The sequence below is a fragment of the Sapajus apella genome, unplaced genomic scaffold (genome assembly GCF_009761245.1).
Source record: "Sapajus apella isolate SASKATOON/1434 unplaced genomic scaffold, GSC_monkey_1.0 scaffold34, whole genome shotgun sequence".
Lineage (NCBI taxonomy): Eukaryota > Metazoa > Chordata > Mammalia > Primates > Cebidae > Sapajus > Sapajus apella.
Window position 1 is genome coordinate 16,829,200 of NW_022436974.1, and position 18,862 is coordinate 16,848,061.

The window sequence follows — 18,862 nt, forward strand, 5'->3', positions numbered from 1 at the left end:
TTTTTTTTTTTTTGAGATGGAGTTTCGCTCTTGTTACCCAGGCTGGAGGGCAATGGCGCGATCCTGGCTCACCGCAACCTCCGCCTCCTGGGTTCAGGCAATTCTCCTGCCTCAGCCTCCTGAGTGGCTGGGATTACAGGCACGCGCCACCATGCCCAGCTAATTTTTTGTATTTTTAGTAGAGACGGGGTTTCACCATGTTGACCAGGATGGTCTCGATCTCTTGACCTCATGATCCACCCGCCTCGGCCTCCCAAAGTGCTGGGATTACAGGCGCGAGCCACTGCTCCTGGCCCGATTTTAAGTATTTATGTTATACCCAGGTAGAAGTGTTCAACAGTCAGCTTGAAATAAAGATCTGATGTAGACAATGGAAACTTGAAGTTTTCAGTGTGGTTGGAGTTGTGAGAATGGATGGGATTGCTCAGGAGAGTGGAGGAGAACACAGAGGACTAAAACGTAGGTACTATCACCAAAGCCCTTTGGGAGGATAGAGGTATCTACTGAGGATAACATGAAGCAGCAAGAAATTTACCACAACATTCAGCCCTTAGTAGCTTGATGCTTCTATTTTCATAACTAATTTCTGAACTACTAATAAAAGAGAATCATGTCATTTAAATACAGAAATTTTTCACTCCTCTATAATGCCTAAGACTGTATTGACCAAACAGCAGTTGTTTTAAAATACTTATTATTTGATTAACTTTTTTAAAAGAAAAAATAAATACCTTATGAGTTACATTTGACCCCAATAGTCATGAGGCCCTGACCACCAACTGAAAATAATGTGTTTATTTTTCCTTTCTAGACATAATGTTTTTAGTAATACTGCTAATTAGAAAACGATTCTGATTCTTGATACTTTAAGCAATAATCTTCAAAAATGTAAAATCTTATCATTTCTATCTCTTGCCACTAGATGGCAGAAGTAGCTGAGATGATCATCTGGAAGCATCTAGTCTTGAGGAAGAAACAGATTTGTGAACCTAAATTGAGAAGCTCTTAGTTAATAAAAACGTAAGATTTGGCAGAGATTTGTGACTTGTGCACAATGTATTGTGTTCCAGGACTAGTCCATGGTGAGAGGAAGTAGCTGAGTGAAGTATGGCCTTGACAGATGCATACTGAATGTTAGGTCCAAAATCTCCTGATCGAAATTCTGTGCAAATAAAGCACTTCTTTCTTCAACTATCTTTAATTGGAAAGGGTACCAACAGCATACCCCAAATAATTCTGACTATTTAGGCCAGATATTGAAAAGCGGGAAGAAAGGAATGTTAGGCATAGGACCGAAGCAGCTTCCCAAAATGTAAGAATTCTTTCTAGAACCAAAGTCATCAAGGGTTAAGGCAAGCTTGTCCAACCTGCAGCGACAGGACACATGTGACTCAGGAGAGCTTTGAATTAACCCAACACAGATTCGTAAACTTTCTTAAAACATCATGAGATTTTTTTGCAGGTTTTTTTTTTAGGTTCTTCGGCTATCATTAGTGTTAGTGTGTTTTATGTGTGGCCCAAGACAAGTCATCTTCCAATGTGGTCCAGGGAAGCCAAAAGATTGGACACCCCTGGATGGGGTTCTCTCCGTGGGTTTGGAAAGATGAATTTGTGGGATGAAATTTAATTTTTCTACTTCTTTTATCTACATAGTAGTAATAACAATAATAATAATGAAAGTTTTCTAAGAAATATTTGGTTATTAAAAATCATGTTTTAAAAAAGTTTTTATAGAAAATTCTAGATAAGCATTATTATTATTTATAGCTGCAGATATTTCTAGAGTTAACTCAGTTACACAGAAATTTTTCTCAAAACTAAGATTTCACTGTTGCCAAAACTTTCTGTAACAGAAATAATGTACCGAAACTCACAGAGGCTGCTCATCAGGCACCTATTGTTACTGTGGTTAAAGACGATATTGTCAGTGTACCCTAAAATTATACATAACTTCTATATTCCTCTCATATTCCTGAAAAGTCTAGAATTGTAACCTTTTCGTCAGCATGTTTTCAATTCTTTTTTCTTAGCAAAGATAGTCAGAAATTTTTTTAAAGTCTGCAAAAATTAATTCTGGCACTGATAGTGCTATCGAATTTTTAACGATTTCCCAGCTAATCCAGAAAAGTAATAGCATATAGCGGAAAGCAGATGGACTTTAAAATCTGACTTACTTGTATTTACATTGTGGCTCAGTTGCTTTCTAGCTGCGTCTATTAGCAAACCTATTAATTTCTAGCCTCTTGGAAATAATAGTATAGAATTCACATGCCATGCTGTAAGGATTACTTGAGATAATACATGGGAAATCTGTAGTACTTGGCACCTAGTAGTTGCTCAGTAAATGGTAATTATTTCACGTTAAAAAATAAAAGGTACATATGTATATAAGAACAAATCTAAATTTAAGACTAATAAACCATTTGAGCTCTCAGTATTGATTGAAAATTGTTATATCCTCATCCTTGATGTCCTTCAGAGAATGGTTTTACACTATAGATTATTTCCATATCAGCTGAGCAAGGGTGTATTATTCAACTTGTTATCTCTTCTGCAAAAGTGAATGTCAGCTTGGTTAGCTCGATTTGTAGCAGATGAGTTGGGGGCATTTTGAGCGTTCCAAAGGAGAATTTACTAAAGCATGAAGAAATGGGTTTTCTTTTGCGGCTAGTTGTGGAAGATATTAGAACATATGCATAATTTTTAAAGATTGCCACTAGGAAGAAAGCATTGATTTAGGTATAATTTGTAAAGATTGCCACTAGAAAGAAAGCATTGATTTAGGTATATAATTCCTGCTATGTTTATTTAAAAATTATTGCCTTAAAAATTAAAAAGCATTACTTCATAGGAACATGTTGATATCTAGTGAGCTTTATGTAATAAAATAAGAGACATTTAACAAGTATTGAATTCACATATAAAACATACTATAGATCTAGAGAATATAATTATTAGCCTATGAAAATGGAACAAGTTTTTGTTCTATGTCTGGTGATGTATTCATAAACATACTCGACTAATTCTAAATACAGATGCAATTCCACTTCTGTAAACTCTAAGAGATCACTCTAATACCATTCAATATGTTATATTATTGTTATTAAAATCAGGCATATATTAACCTGGGGACAAGGAGATTTTGATTGTATCAACAGTCTGTATTTGTTCATTTATATGTATTCAACATAACTACTAGGCTTCTAGTGGAGGAAGGTAAGAGGCAGCAGCTAAGTTCTAAAATTTAATTTCGTGAGTTTTTATTTATTTGTATGCATATCTGCTCACCTACCTTTCTGTCTACAGACTGTTTTAGGAGAAATAATAACAATAATAAAATGTAGTGTTTATTGACTTCCTAATATATTGTGGAGACTATTCTAAATGCTTTACATGTATCGGTTTAGGAGACTGAACAACCCTATAAGGTAGGTTTTCTTATTATTTACACTTTGCGGATTGGGAAAGAGGGCATCAAGAAGTTAAAAAGGCTTTTCTAAGGTCACACAGTGAGTACGTGATATATCTGGGATATGAGTCCAGCTAGTCTGAGATCAGACCTCTCGTTCTTAGTCACAGTTACATTATTTACCGGCAAATGAGAATTGTACAATGTTAAGATAGAAGGAGACAGAAATGATCAAATCCAGTCTTTTCAAAATGCAGCTGACCTATCAGTACATGTGAAACAAATTTAATTGTTAATTTTAGAATAGCATAAAGGAATAGAATAGATAATCATGTGCATCACAAATAAAACCTTTGTTTCAGTTTAGTGTGGATATGTGTGGGTGCATACTGGCTCACAGTGCAAAATGTATTTCTTACTGTGATCAAGGTCAAGAAAATCAGGAAGCCACTGATCTGGTCCAGCTTCCCCACATTACAAATACTAGGGAAGGGACTGGGAAGAAAATCTTAGGCCTAAAGAAGTTAAGTGATTATCCAAAAACACACTGGTAGAAATGGCAGAGCATGAGCTTGAACTCCATAGTATTTTCTACCTGTGTTTTCCCTTCCCAGTGTCTGTTGTGGCTGCCGTTACTACCAATTAAGTTACTTAAACTGGTGGTTTTCAAACTTTGGTGTATATTAGAATCATACAGATGCCTAGTCTCATCCAGCTTCACCAAGCTTGTGGCTTTGTGTTTCTGCTTAACTGTGCAGGGTGATTCTGTTACACACTTTGGAGAATAACTGTCTTGAATTTCATAATGCTGCAGTATTTATTAAATTTAAATATATTAAATGATTGCCACGCGTGTTACCAGCATTATGCTAAACACCACGAGTGATAATAAAAAAGTAAGAGATAAAGCCTCTCTCGATGAAAAATTTAAATTCTGTTAGGGAAATCAGGATGTGCAAGAATCATTTAGTAGACAGAAGCTGTACAACAAAACTCTTATTTAATCTTATTTAACAAGTACAAAAGATAGTCCAGAAGGCAATTTTTAAATGCCTCTATAGGTAACTACAAAGGAAACTTATATAATCTTATTATATAAGACAAAATGTTGCATAAGAAAACATGGTAGAGAAAGTAGAATTGATTTTTCTCCAACTCAGAGAGGAATTGCCAGTGTCTAGCAATCAGATTTAATCCCAGTGCAGCTCCCAGGATACATTCTCCCAGGCCCGCTGACTCACCAAAGTCACTCTGAAGACAGATGATTTGCTTCTTCTGAACTGGCAGAACATTGAGTATGTTAGAGTTTGTGGCCAATTTTGGGTCACAGGTAGGTTCATTTAAAATGCTTCCAAGAGGCACTTATTAAAGTTCCTTTACATAGTATGGAACAACTCCCCACCTCCCTCCTTGACCTTGAGCCCATTAAGCAATAGGGCACATACAGAAGTAATGGGGCACTTACAAAAGTTAGCATGAAATTATAGTAATTGAAGGTATTCTAGATTGGTATTCCAGAGATTTTCTGGTTTGAAGACTGGTGCTGCAGAGATTTTCTGGTTTCACCTCTTCATATTACATGTGAAGATTTTTTTTTTTTTCCCTCTGTCCCCCAGGCTGGAGTGCAGTGGTTTGATCTTGGCTTACTGCAAGCTCTGCCTCCTGGGTTCAAGTGATTCACCCACCTCAGCTTCCCAAGTACCTGGGACTACAGGCATGCACCACCACGCCCAGCTCATTTTTGCATTTTTAGCAGAGACAGGGTTTCACCATATTGTCCAGGCTTGTCTCAACTCCTGACCTCAGGTGATCCACCTGCCTTGGCCTCCCAAAGTGCTGGGATTACAGGCTTGGACCACCACATCCAGCCCAAAGAAATTTAATTTAAAAAGTTGTTTCTGATGGTGGTTTATTTTCTTAGTGGGCTGTAAGATATATTACCTGCTTTTAATCATAAACAAGCAATAAAAAACTATTTGAAATATCATTTCCAAAAGTAGGTTTTATTTCTCTTATGAACAATTAAAGCAGAGCTGCCACTACTCATTCAACATAATTATATAAATTAGAAAAGGGAGCCCCTTCTCAAACAGGATACTTTGTAGTAATTTAGATAATGTGCTGCATGGACCCAGGCAAGAGGCTTTTAAGTTCAGCAATAAATTCCTTAAATAATCAGATAACACAGTATCTAATAGCAAGCCTCATAGAATCACTGAACTCACATCTCAGCCGAGGCATTAGGAATAACATATTCTAACTACTTAATTTTACAAATAAAGAAACTAAAAATCACAGCTGTTATGAGACTTTCTCAAGGCAGCCACCTAGTTAACACTAGAGCTGAGACAGGAATCTTCATCTTGAATTCCTAGACCTGAGTTTATTTCTCCGTTTCACAACAAGAGTAAACAACAGGTGTTTTCTTTTTTTTTTTTTGAGACGGAGTTTGGCTCTTGTTACCCAGGCTGGAGTGCAATGGCGCGATCTCGGCTCACCGCAACCTCCACCTCCTGGGTTCAGGCAATTCTTCTGCCTCAACCTCCTGAGTAGCTAGGATTACAGGCACGCGCCACCATGCCCAGCTAATTTTTTGTATTTTTAGTAGAGACGGAGTTTCACCGTGTTGACCAGGATGGTCTCGATCTCTTGACCTCGTGATCCACCCGCCTCGGCCTCCCAAAGTGCTGGGGTTACAGGCTTGAGCCACCGCGCCCAGCAACAACAGGTGTTTTCAACTCAGCAGGTCACAGGGGTTCACTTATTTCAATTTCTAGGGGATTTTATTGAAAATTGTTATCACTGAGTTTTTATTTGTTTATGCCAATTTTCAGCTTTCGTAAAGGGCCAAATCTAGGTTGTTGACACTAGACTAACCTTTCTCTCATCCCAAATTCCTCCAGCTAAATTGTGTGCATCATACTGATTCAGTAAAAATAAGTCTCATCATTATTTAACTCTTATGTCCATTTGTGTACTTGTGCAAATTCTGATGAGATAGTTTTGTAAAAACAAAATGTAAATGATCCATATCTCAAAGCCTAACCTACATAGTAGCAATGCTATTTTTTCTCTATGGGATACTTTCCCAGAGCTGCAGGCCAGTGTGGGGGATAAGAGCGAGGCATGGCATCAGAAATGTGCTATTTGATAATTCCCTGAATGCTCCTGAACTTAATTTCCACATTTATATACTGATGATTATAGAAGCACATTGAGGGCAGTAATTGTGATTAAGGAGGTTATCATTTGCTGGCTTGAATTTTACTATCTACACGGAAAGGACCCCTTCCTCCACGCTCAGGTTCCTGTTTGGCTGCCTCCACCTCAACTTCTATTTCTCTAGCCCCCATTTTCCATTCCATCCTCTGTTTCTCATTCCTACTTTCTTAAATGGTCAATAGATAAGTAAGAGAAACACGTGATAAAGAAAAAGGAGCTGGGTGGGGAGGGTGGGGTGGGGGTGAGAGGTGCAGGGGGAATGTCAGTGTACAGTCAGTTCAAGGAGTTGCCAGTGTATGGGACTTTGAAAAAAAAAATGTGATTTTAGGCTACATTAATGGAGTTGCATACCAAGAACAAAGAGGTGATAATTCTATACTATGCTAGAATTGTTAGGATCTGAGGGCCGTATTTCAGGAAGAATGGTACCAAATTGAGTTGCTTCCGGAGAGGGGTAAATAGGCTGGCAAGGCTATTAAAACCATGTCAAATGGGAGCATCAAAGGCCATGAGTGATGTGGTCCTTGGAGAATAGACTCATCTCACAAGGACACAGTAGTTCATCTTAAAATTGTTTAAAACAAAGAACTAGTCCATACAATTTTTGTAGACGTCAAGACCTTTAATTTAAACAGTGAAAGAAAACAGAGTTTACGTAAGTTTAAAACTGTTTGTTTTAAATAACTTGGTCCAAAGATAGAATAACCTGCCTCATAAGGTAGTGAGCTTCCTGTCATTGGAGGTATTCAGACAGAAAGTAGAAAATCTTCAATGAGATATTGTGGAGATGATTCAGGAAAGAGAATGTTGAATAATATTTTCAACCTTTTTCCAGTCATAAATTTCTTTGAGAACTTGATTTTAAAAACTGTAAGTCTTTTCCCTAGATAAAAGCGATACCTACAAAACTATACCCACAAAAATATTGCATAAAACTTAAAGGATGATATGAATTACTTCAAGGACATCTGAGAACTTCCTGTGGACCCTAGAGTTATGGTTAAGAATTTCTGGAGGGAATGAATTTCAAGTTTTCTTTCATCTCTGAGAAACTATGATTCCCGTATTTCTGCCTCACAGTTACTGCTTGGTTAAGGAATGCTTGTCGTTAAGAATAAATCTTTTGTAAATTTCAGAAAAAATGGGAGAAAGCATCCCAATCTATTATGTCTGTGAGGCATGCCCAATTCCACAGCAGCCCTCAGCAGCAAAGATCAACAGGTTCATCTAGATGAGAAGGATTTTAGGGTACATTTGCTTCAGGAGGGTTCTCTAAATGCAGAAATGCTTCTGATTCCATTCTCCTCAGTATTTTTGGTATATTCTTATAAGGCAATTTTCTGTTTATTAGCTAGTGCCATAAGCTTTTACCATCTATTCAAGCCAACAGCAATAATATCTTGCCTCTCTGAGTTTGGGTTTTAACTGTCATAAGACTGTTTTCTTTATGCTTGATGGAAGTTGCATTCTAGCAAATAACTGATTTTGAATTACCCCAAATTTGCTAAAATGGTGATACACTTTCCATAGGATTCTAGTACAGAGAGTTACCAATATGTGGCTAGACTCTTCAATATGTGGCTAGAAATATCAGTCATAAAATGTGCACTGGGTATTTATTTTTTCATCAGGGTCACAGAAATTCACTTGAATTGAATTCTTCTTCTTTTCTCTGTACTATTAAGATATTGACATGTTCAGAGTTGCTGGGTTTGAAATTTTAAGAATAGCTAACTCATAACATTTCACTTTCTGCTCCAGGGCAGGGTGAGTTGCTTATAAATCACCCTGCAAATATGATGAATTGGATGTCTCCAACTCAATTAGCTTAATGTGGGTAGGAGGATTTCCAGGCTTTACGGCCTCTGTTTTACTCATCTACTAAGCAGACTGTTATATAAAATGTGTCTGAGTATTAATGTCTGAATCTTACAGAAACATGGTTGGTATTTTTCACTTCAGCATCCAATGTCACTCTGTATTTCATAGCTTTGATTTGGATCCAGAGCTACTGAGTGATATTTCTTAACATGATTTATATTGTTGCAAGCCTTACCTTGTTATCTTTCTGCCTACTGACCGAGTTAAAAAAAAGTAGCCTAAGAAAATTGCTGCTGTCACTGGGTGATTTAATTGGGGGGAAAAATCTCAGCAATTTAAGGAAAACTGCAAAACTGGAGCTATTCCTCTGTCAAATAAATGGTCAAATGAGATGGGCCTCAGCAAAGCAGATGCTGACAATTTTGAGAGCTTTGAATGCACTCATACTTCAGTTGTGGGATTTTTTGGAAGAATTGGTGGTAGAGTTTGCTTGCTTTTTGTTTTCTTAAGATGATTTGCTTTTTGTTTTCTTAAGGTGAATATACCGGGACCATGGGAAATGTTTATATTGAAGAGAACATTTTGGATATAGATATATTTTGTGTCTAGGAATATCATTTGACATTTCTTTACATTAGCTGTCTGTGAGCATTGATTAGCTAAATTATTATCTATGTGTTTTCTTCTTCCCTCTTTTCTCTTTTAGTTTCTCTGTCAATCCCAGCTCTGTCTTGCACATTGTTTTTCTCCCTCTTTTTTCGACAGATAAAATAGTATGTATTGACCATGTACAACATATTGCAGTATATACAAACCATGAAGTGACTCAATTTATTTGGAAAACAAATTTGTTTTCTAGCTAATTAATGTATGCATTACCTCATAATTATTTTTGGGGTGAGAATATTCACTCTCTTAGCAGTTTTCAAGAATACATATATTGTTAATATGCTGTACAATAGATCTCTTGAAATAATTTATTCTAAGTAAAATTTTGTATTCTTTGACAGCATCTCCACAACTCCTCCTCCCACCAACCACCCCAACTCTTGGTAACCACCATTCTACTCTCTACTTCTATGAGTTCAAATTTTTAGATTTCACACATGTGTAGGATGCATGCCATATTTGTCTTTCTGCTCCTGGCTTATTTCACTTAACAAAATGTCTTTCAGGTTCACCCACATTGTGGTAAATGACAAGATTTCCTTCTTCTGGGCTAAATAGCATTTCATGATGAGAAACTTAAGTGATTTAAACACCATCATTACAATAGTAGACTATTCTGAACTGGTTTGCATGCTTACTTTTACCAGTGCACTTTACACTGTTAGATGTTCTTTATCCATTCATCCATTGGTGAACATTTAGGTTGATTCCATATTTTGGCTATTGTGAATAAGGCTGCAACTTACATGGGAGCCCAGATATGTCTTCAACATGCTGGTTTTATGTATAGTTTGAAAATATTTTATCTCATTCCTGTAGGTTGCCCCTTTGTTCATTATTTCTTTTGGTGTGCTGAAGCTTTTTAGTTTGATGCAATCTCATTTTTCTATTTTTGCTTTTTTTCCCCCAAATTATTGCTCAAACCAATGTTGTGAGTCTTTTCCTCTAGGTTTTCTTCTAGTAGTTTCATAGTTTTAAGTCTTGATCACAATGACAAGGCCATGACCAAGACCACCTGATCATGGCAAATAAACTTTTTAATATATTGTTGAATTTATATTGCTAATATTATGTTAAGGATTATTTTATCTGTGTTCATCAGGAATATTGTTCTGTAGTTTCTTTTCTTCTTGTTTTCCTTTTTTATATATAGTGTTCTTAGTCTGTTCATACCCTTTGCCCACTTTTTGAAGTGGGTGTTTTTGTAAATTTGTTTAAGTTCCTTGTAGATTCTAGATATTAGAACTTTGTCAAAGCTATCAACAATCTGAAAAAAAAAAACACATACAATTAAATCCATGGGAATTAAATATGTGGGAATTAACCAAAGATATGAATGTTCTCTACAATGAAAATTTTAAAACACCCGTGAAGAAGTAGGAATGCTTTTACACTGTTGGTGGGAATGTAAATTAGTGCCAAGCTGGTACTGAGGGTGAAAGGTAAAGTCCTCTTTAATTTTCACCCTTCTTTTCTTAAATGGAAGCAGTCTCACCGTAGCTACCACAGCTGGGAATGTTCTGGGTCATCCCTAAAGCCAGCAGGCCTCAGATCCCAAGTCCCACAGCATATTCCCTGGGTATCACTGCTGGTTATTCAGAGCCCAAGGGCTATTTAGTCAGCAGGTGATAAATGCTGGCAAGACTGGATGCTTATCTTCAAGGAAATGGGTTCCCTTTTGACCCAGGGTATGTCTATAAATGTTGCCTAGGAACTAGAGACTGGAACAGGGGCTTCATGACTCTGTCCAGTGCCCTATCCTACTGTGGCTGGACTGGTATCCAAGATATAAGACAAAGTCCTCTTTGCTCTCCATTTTCCTTTCCTTAGACAGAATAAATGAGTAATTTTCATGGCTGCATGCTGTGCTGCCTGGGTTGGGGGATGCACTTCTTTAGATATGCTAGCTGTGTCTCCCTAAGTCACATGCCACCCTAGTCAACTGCCTCTAAGCCAAGCCTAGCATCAGGAGTTCACTGGGAATTTCAGTCATTTTTTTCTAGACTTCCTTTCAAGTTTATGTAGGACCCCAGAGCACTTCAGCCTGCAGTGGTGAGGCTTGCTGAGAAACTTAAGTGATTTAAACACCATCATTACAATAGGAGACTCTTCTGCATTTGATTGCATGCCTACTTTTACCAGTGCACTTTATATTGTTAGATGTTTTGTGTTACTAATAAGCATTATTTTCTTTCAACTTGAAGAATTCTCTTTTGATCTCTCTTTTAAGACACATCTGGTGCTTATGAACTTCTTCAGCTTTTGGTTTTCTGGGAAAGTCTTTATCTTACCTTGATTTCTGAAGGACAGCTTTGCTGGGTACAGTATTCTTGGTTGTTTTTTTTTTTTTTTTTTTCTCACTCAGCATTTTGATATATTATTCGATTTTCTCCTGGCCTCTAAAGGGGATCCTATTGAGAAGTCTGCTGCTAGCTGCATTGAAACTCATTTATATGTTATTTGTGTATTCTCTCTTTTGCTTTCAGGGTCCTGTATTTTTATGTTTTATGGCTTGATTATACTATATCTTGGGGAAGCCATTTGAATTTTATCTGAATGATGACGTTTGACCTTCTTGAACATGGACAAATCTTTCTCCATATTTGGAAGGTTTTCTGCCACTATTTATTTATACTCTCTTATTTCCTCCTTAAACTCATATGACCCAATTATGCTGTCCCATGAATCTCATAAGCTTTCTTTATTCCTTTAGATTCTTTTGTCCTATGAATGTATATATTAAGTAACCTGCATTTGAGTTCACATATTTTTCTACTTGATCAATTCTATTGTTGACTCTCTATTGCATTTTATTTTTTGTTTTGTGCTTTGTATTTTTCAGGTTCAGAATTTCCATTTGATTTTTTTCCATCTATCTATTAAATTTCTCATTCTGAGAACTTTTTGATTTTCTCATTTTGTTGAATTATGTGTAGTTTCTTGATTTTTGTTTTGCTTTTTGAAAACAAGTATTGGAATTCTTTGTCAGGAAATTCATATATCTCCATTCATTTAGGGCCAGTTACTAGCACTTAATTCTGTCTATTTGGTGATGTCATGTTTTTCTTATTGTTCTTTTTTTTATTGTGTGGGGCTATCTGTGCTCTGAAGAAACAGGTACTTAATCCAATCTTTTCAGACTGCCTTTGTCTAGAAAAGCCCTGAAGTACTTGCAGCACTGGAGTGCACCAGACCCTGTGACAGTTGTGGCTATCATAGCTCTGGAGCACACCAGAAGCTCAGGCCACTGAGAGCTGCCTGCTTCTGAGGGCTGTTTAGAGTCCAGGACTGCTGAAATTGGCCCATCAGTGACATGGGCCAACCAGGCAAACCTGAAGCTTGGGGATGTGTGGGCTTATGTGGCACCAGGGTAAGCCTACCATAGGGTCATAAAGATATCCCCCATGTTGGGTTTTATTGTGGCTGGTCCAGTGTCTGGGGCTGAGGGAAAGTCCTGTGCTCACTTCCCTTTCTTTTTCCCAAGAAGACAATATTGCTTTCCATGCTTTGCTGCCTAGAGTTGGGAGAGATGTGACACAGATAATGTAAAACTACGTTTCTTACTTTCTCCAACGCTGATTTTCTTATTATTGTACTAAAGCTGGATATTGTGATCTGCCTTCTGGTTTTCTTAGCTCTTGTAAAGGTATTTTCATGTGAATAGTTGTTCAAGTTAATGTGTCTGTGGTGGGACAATCACTGGCAAGTTCTGCTCTGCTATTTTGCTGGCCCCTCTGGTCTGCACATTAATTGTGGAAAATTACTTTGAAATAATCTTGGATGATTCTGTTCTAGCTTTTTCACAGCTCATTTTATGGCACTTGGGCAAGTCACTGGTCTCTCTAGTCTTTGCTTTTTCACCTATTAAATGATAATACCAGTAACTACTTTATAAAGTTGAAATAAAAATCAAGTGATATTGGGCATTGTGCTGTGTGGCCATGTTCATGGTAAATTAAGGTTAAGCCTAGCTGTTAAGAATTGTTTGATCATCAACCCTGGGACAGGTATTGTGATAGGAACTGCATAATGAGTAGAATAATTAATGGGACATAATCCAAATACTGTGCATTCACATATGATGTTCTGTGGCTTACAGGATGCTCTCATATGCCTCTTTTATTAACATAATAACCCTTTGAAATACATGGCTAATTATTATAACTTAAACCCCTCAGAGAGAGAAGCAGGCCATATGAGACTAAAGCAAATAGCTTTAGACTAAGCTTTAGACTAGCCATATGAGACTAAGCTATTTGCTTAAGGCCACATAATCAATAATTATTTTGCATTTTCATAGGACAAATATATTGTGCTTCATTATATTCTGCCCTTTGCAAAGCCCTAGAAATCCAAAGATGGTTGAGAAACAATTCTGGCTCAAAAGGAGCTTCAAGTCAGTGGCAGAAGAAATGCAAACAAATAGAAAAGTGGAAGTACACAGGACCGAGTTACACTAGTCTTTTATTTTCTTCAGATGATCTCAAATCTGATTTTTTTTTAAAAGGTACTGCATCCTAACAGTTCTATTTCGCCTGCAGTGGTCTCTGTGTTCCTAGAAGTTCCTGGTAAATATTTACATTGTTTACTCAGAAATCTGTGAACAGGCATAGATTTACATGCAGAAAAACTGAAGAGAGCTTAGCATGCCACAAAAGGTGCTCAGATGTCCCTATTGGGAGGGCACAGGTTGTTTTGTCTTCGTGGCTTTACTGAGAAATGCCTATTGCTTTTGGAAATGCCATGTGGTCTGTTGCTCATATGTAAAAAGGAGGAGAAATAATCCTAAATTTTGCTTACCTTGGCTGAGAAAAAACAAAGCAGTTTAGTAGACTTGTAGGCTTTGAGGAAATCAAAACTAAGTTTAAGTACAAACTCTGTCATTTGCTAGGTATGTGACCTTAAGCATGTTTCCTAATTGTTCTTAGCCTCAACAAATTCACCCTACCTCAAAAGGCTGTTGTGGGGATTAAAACAGTTTGTACCAAATCAGATATACATATACATATACATATATATATATATATATATATGTGTATATATATATATATATATATATATATATATATATAAATCTACATTCTTAGAGCTCTTATTAGTTTTACTGAAGCAGAAGCCCCAATCAGGGGCCAGATAACCTGCATTTTTACATATATCCCAGATGACTTTTATCATCAAGCAAGTTTGGGAAACACTGAGATAGAGTACATAAATAACCAGCCAATTATTTAGCATGCAGGTGGCACCATTAGACTCCTCAGTGGTTACTTTATCATTTGAGATTGTTTTTGATGGTAGCATTCAAATAAGCAGTGGATTATTTAGGTCCTAATATTGTTGGCAATTTGTATGTTACTTAGCATTTAACTGGTTATTAATATAATTTATTAAATGGAATCAAGTAATGGAAATTTTTGTGGAACCTAAGTATAGGTATTATTTCAGATGCTGTAGAAGAGTCAAATACATACGAACTCTGATATAACCTGAAGTGTAAATGTTATCATTAATTCTCAGCTATTCCTGAAGAAGATATTCATTCAATTTGTGGTCCAAAGAAAAGTTGCCATTTGAACTGAATTAAAAGTAGCAAAGTTATTAAAGATTGTGTTCATTTTATTATTCATACGTGCATGCATACCATTTGATTAGTCCTACATTAAATTGAAGTGAGAATAGAATAATATTTTATTGTAGCCTAAGAATAAAATATTATGAAGGCAAAATTAGAAAAAAATGTCCATACTTGAAGTCAAGAAACGGTAAGTTGGACACTATAATCCTCTCTTTATGCATTATCATTTTCCAAGCACTCTTATCAAACTCATTTTATATATTATTGCTATTATCTATTTTTCTCTTCCAGAGGAAACTTTCTCAAAAACAGATGTATTTCCTCCTTCTGGAATCTAGTTGATACTTCCTTATCCCTAAAATTCTAAACATCAGGGAAGGAAATGTTCCATGTAAGACGTTATTCTGGTAGGGCATCTCCTCTTTCAGCTTTGGAGCCCTGCTCCCTCTGTCTCTATACAGGGGAGATTCTTCCTTCTTCCTTCTCCCATCTCTCTGTCCTATTAAACTGTCCATTCCTTAAAAAATAAAACAAAACAAAAAAAGTTATCCTGGTAAATTCACTCTTTAAAGTGTTGCGAATTACCACTTTGGATGAGAAACTTTCTAAATGGATTACTTGGCGGTTCTAGTCTTACAGAATACCAGACAAAATTCAACCTTATTTGTTATTTTGTGGCTAATGCTATGAATATAAATTACTGTATTTTAATATGAATAATAATTCACTCGATATAATTCCTATTATGCAAGGCTATAGAGAATAAAAGATGAATAAAACATTGTCTTCCTTCAATGAATGACTGCTAAATATCATAATTAATTGTAAATAACACAACCAGTTAGCATTTAAGAAATACTTAGTATGTGTCAAGTTGTATTATATATTGCCTACGTTTGGAAACTATTCCTCACAACAATTCTGTGAGGCTAGTGCTATTGTTATTCCCATTTTACAAATGAAAAAACAGAGCCTCAGACTATATTACTTATTTAAAATCATACAAGGTTAGTAGCACAGCTATATAGTTATATTCTGTTCTGTCTTGTTTTGAGTTCTTATATTTATTTCGTGTAATTTGGAGCCAAACCCTTAGGAATTTCTGGCTCTTTCATTTATTGATAATATGATTAGGCAATATTATTATTTCTAAACTCACTTTTACTGCATAAAACTTGGTTAATATGATCTTGAGAATTATTGGGTAATAAATGACGTATGTTACGAATAAAAATTTAAAATCATCTAGCTCAGTAACTGGCACATAGTAGTTAATCATCAAATGTTAACATTTTCCTTCCCAATTTTGACAGTGCAATAACTACTTCTTCTTTTGACTTCCAGAATGGCAACTTTACCTTATTCTAATTTACTGTTTTTAATTATTTTCTGATAACCATAATAATAACAATAAATGAACTCATTACTTTCTGATAGTTTTTAAGGTTTTGTTTTTATTTTTGGCTGTCTGCAGTTTTACTAAAAGGTGCTTAGGAGTGAATTTACTTTTCTTTTTGTTGCTTAGAATTTGGAGTGCTTCTTCATATATAAAGATTAATTTCTTATCTTAAATTTAAAATTTTCCAACCATTGAATTTTTTAATAATGTTTCTTCCCCATTCTCAATTATCTCCTTCTGACTAGATGTCATTGGGCTTCTTGTTCTATCTTGCATATCACAATATTTTTCATATATTAGATCATGTTTTTATTTTGTATTCTGCCCAATTTTTAATTTACCAATTCTCTTTTAGATCTGAAAAAAAATCTGCTTCTCAATTCACCCACTATTTTGTCATTTTAAACATATAGATTTTTGTGCTTACTGTCAAATTATTTTATTTTTATTTTCAAATTATTCATAATTTAGCCTTTCTGTTTGTTATGTGGGCTGGCTGTTCCTCCTGGTGGAGCACTTTATCATGTAGTTTATAACTTCGTATTGTGAGCTCAACTTTGATAGAAACTGGTTTATCAGTGGTAATTTCACTTGCCATGGCTTGGAGAAATATCATTAGGGAAGAATTGCATAATTGCTTCAGCTCAATACTCCAAAGGTTTCAGTTGTCCAGAAGAATAGTTTTTTACATTAATTTATCAACATAAAAGATTCTCATACTAGTTGGGAACATAAAGTTTGGAATATATATTCACAGAAGAATTTGCTTGAGGATTGAAATTTCCTTGAAAGACCTTTTTTTAATTTAAAGTAGAAGCCACCTTCTTTGTAACTGCTTAGGACAAGGTCATAGATTTTCTCTTTTTTTGTTTCTTTCTTTTTTTTTTTTTTGTGAGACAAAGTCTCACTCTGTCACCCAGGCTGGAGTGCAGTGGCACGATCTTGGCTCACTGCAACCTCTGCCTCCCAGGTTCAGGCAATTCTCCTGCCTCAGCCTCCTGAGTAGCTGGGATTACAGGCGTGTGCCACCACACACAGCTAATTTTTGTATTTTTAGTAGAGATGAGGTTTCACCATGTTGGTAAGGCTGGTCTCAAACTCCTGACCTTGTGATCTACCCACCTTGGCCTCCCAAAGTGCTGGGATAACAGGCATGAGCCACTGCACCTGGCAGGTTTTCTAATTCCCTTTATCTAGAGGATATCTTTTCCAGAATTCAAACTTTATGCAAGGTCACAATTTCAATTCTATGATATATCTCTTATCCTCAGGTAAGCATTGAGACTCCAGTTTTGAGTTATTATGGGTTATATAGTTCATATATATTGGCACTGGCTTATATGTTGATTGATCTGGCTTCAAGTGTCTGCTGCATTTCTGTCATCCAGAATCTATCTATCATAGAGATTTCCAATTCTTGTGTTTGAGCTCAGTGATATATTTAAAATATTTATTTCCACACTTTCTGCCGAATTTTTACACATTGGTAGTAGGAGTGTCAGTCATTTAAAGAAGTCCATATAGTCTATATACCTGTGTTCAGTCAACAATAACCATTTATTGAGCATCTGCTTCATAAAGGCACTGAAGGTACAACGATGAATAAAACAGAACAACTTCCTTTCTTAAAGTTTACATTCGAGTGGGAGTAGACAGACAATAAATAAATAAGGAAATAATGTAAATGTCAGATGATGGTAAGTGCCATATAAAAAAAAAAAGTGTGGGGGGCAGTATAATGGTCAGGCGAGGTGTCTCACTCCTGCAATCCCAGCACTTTGGGAGGCCTGGTTGAGCAGATCACCTGAGGTCAGGAGTTCGAGACCAGCCTGGCCAACTTGGTGAAACCCAATTTTTACTAAAAATACAAAAATTAGCCAGGCGTGGTGGCAGGTGTCTGTAATCCCAGCTCATAGGGAGGCTGAGGTACAAGAATCTCTTGAACTCAGGAGGCAGAGGTTGCAGTGAGCCAAGATCACAACGTTGCACTCCAGCCTGAGAGAAGGGAGACCCAGTCTCAAAAAAAAAAAAAAAAAAAAAAAAAAAGGCAAGCAAGTAGTTTAAGAGAATGATAATGTGGGAAAGTGGTAGTGGGAAGATGTGATGTGAAGAATGACAGTGGAGACTTAGATAGAAGGGTGAGGGAAGAAACTTCTATTAAGATAGCATTAAGCAAAGGGCCTAAAAAAGATGTTAACCATGCATAATATATTGGAGAGAGAATATACCAATGAAAGACAACAGCTAGTGAAAATGACTTGAGGCCAAACTATGCTTATTGTGTTCAAGAAAGAGCAGAAAAGGTCAGTGTGGCATACGAAGTAGACAAACCAGTAGGAAATGATATTAGAAAGGTACTGCGGAAGTTAAAACAGGTGAGGCAGGCAGCACATGTGTGTATTTGCTGGCATAGTAAGGACTGGTGGTCTCATTCAGCATGAGATGAGAGACCAGAGGAGAATTTTGATCAGGAGAGGAAAATTATGTGATTTATATTTTGAAAAGTGTCATTTTGACTGCTATATAAAAAATAGACTATGTTCCTATCATAGAAATTAAATATTGTTACCTTGTTTGCTAAGCATAAAGTAGAGCAGAAAAAGAATCAATAAAATTTCACATATTTAAATCTGAGATGATTTTAAAGGATGCAACAATCATCAACAAACTCTAGCAGACTGAATCCAGCAGCACATCAAACGGTTAATATACCATCATAAAGCAGGCTTTATTCCTGGGATTCAAGCCTGGTTCAACATATGCAAGT

General features: G+C 36.2%; 1 protein-coding gene and 2 long non-coding RNA genes across 20 annotated transcripts in view; all 3 read left to right on the forward strand.

The window, feature by feature from the left end:
* Positions 1–3,916, forward strand: part of LOC116563326 — a 5,405-nt gene extending 1,489 nt beyond the window's left edge. The window contains exon 2 of the long non-coding RNA XR_004274336.1: positions 306–3,916. This is a non-coding gene — a long non-coding RNA (uncharacterized LOC116563326). The remainder of the gene's footprint in view (positions 1–305) is intronic.
* DLG2 (discs large MAGUK scaffold protein 2) overlaps positions 1–18,862 on the forward strand; it is a 2,183,817-nt gene that overhangs the window by 1,106,943 nt on the left and 1,058,012 nt on the right. The window lies entirely within an intron of this gene.
* On the forward strand, positions 5,229–7,259 carry LOC116563328. The gene is made up of 2 exons (XR_004274338.1): positions 5,229–5,827; positions 6,138–7,259. It is a non-coding gene; the product is annotated as an uncharacterized LOC116563328 (long non-coding RNA).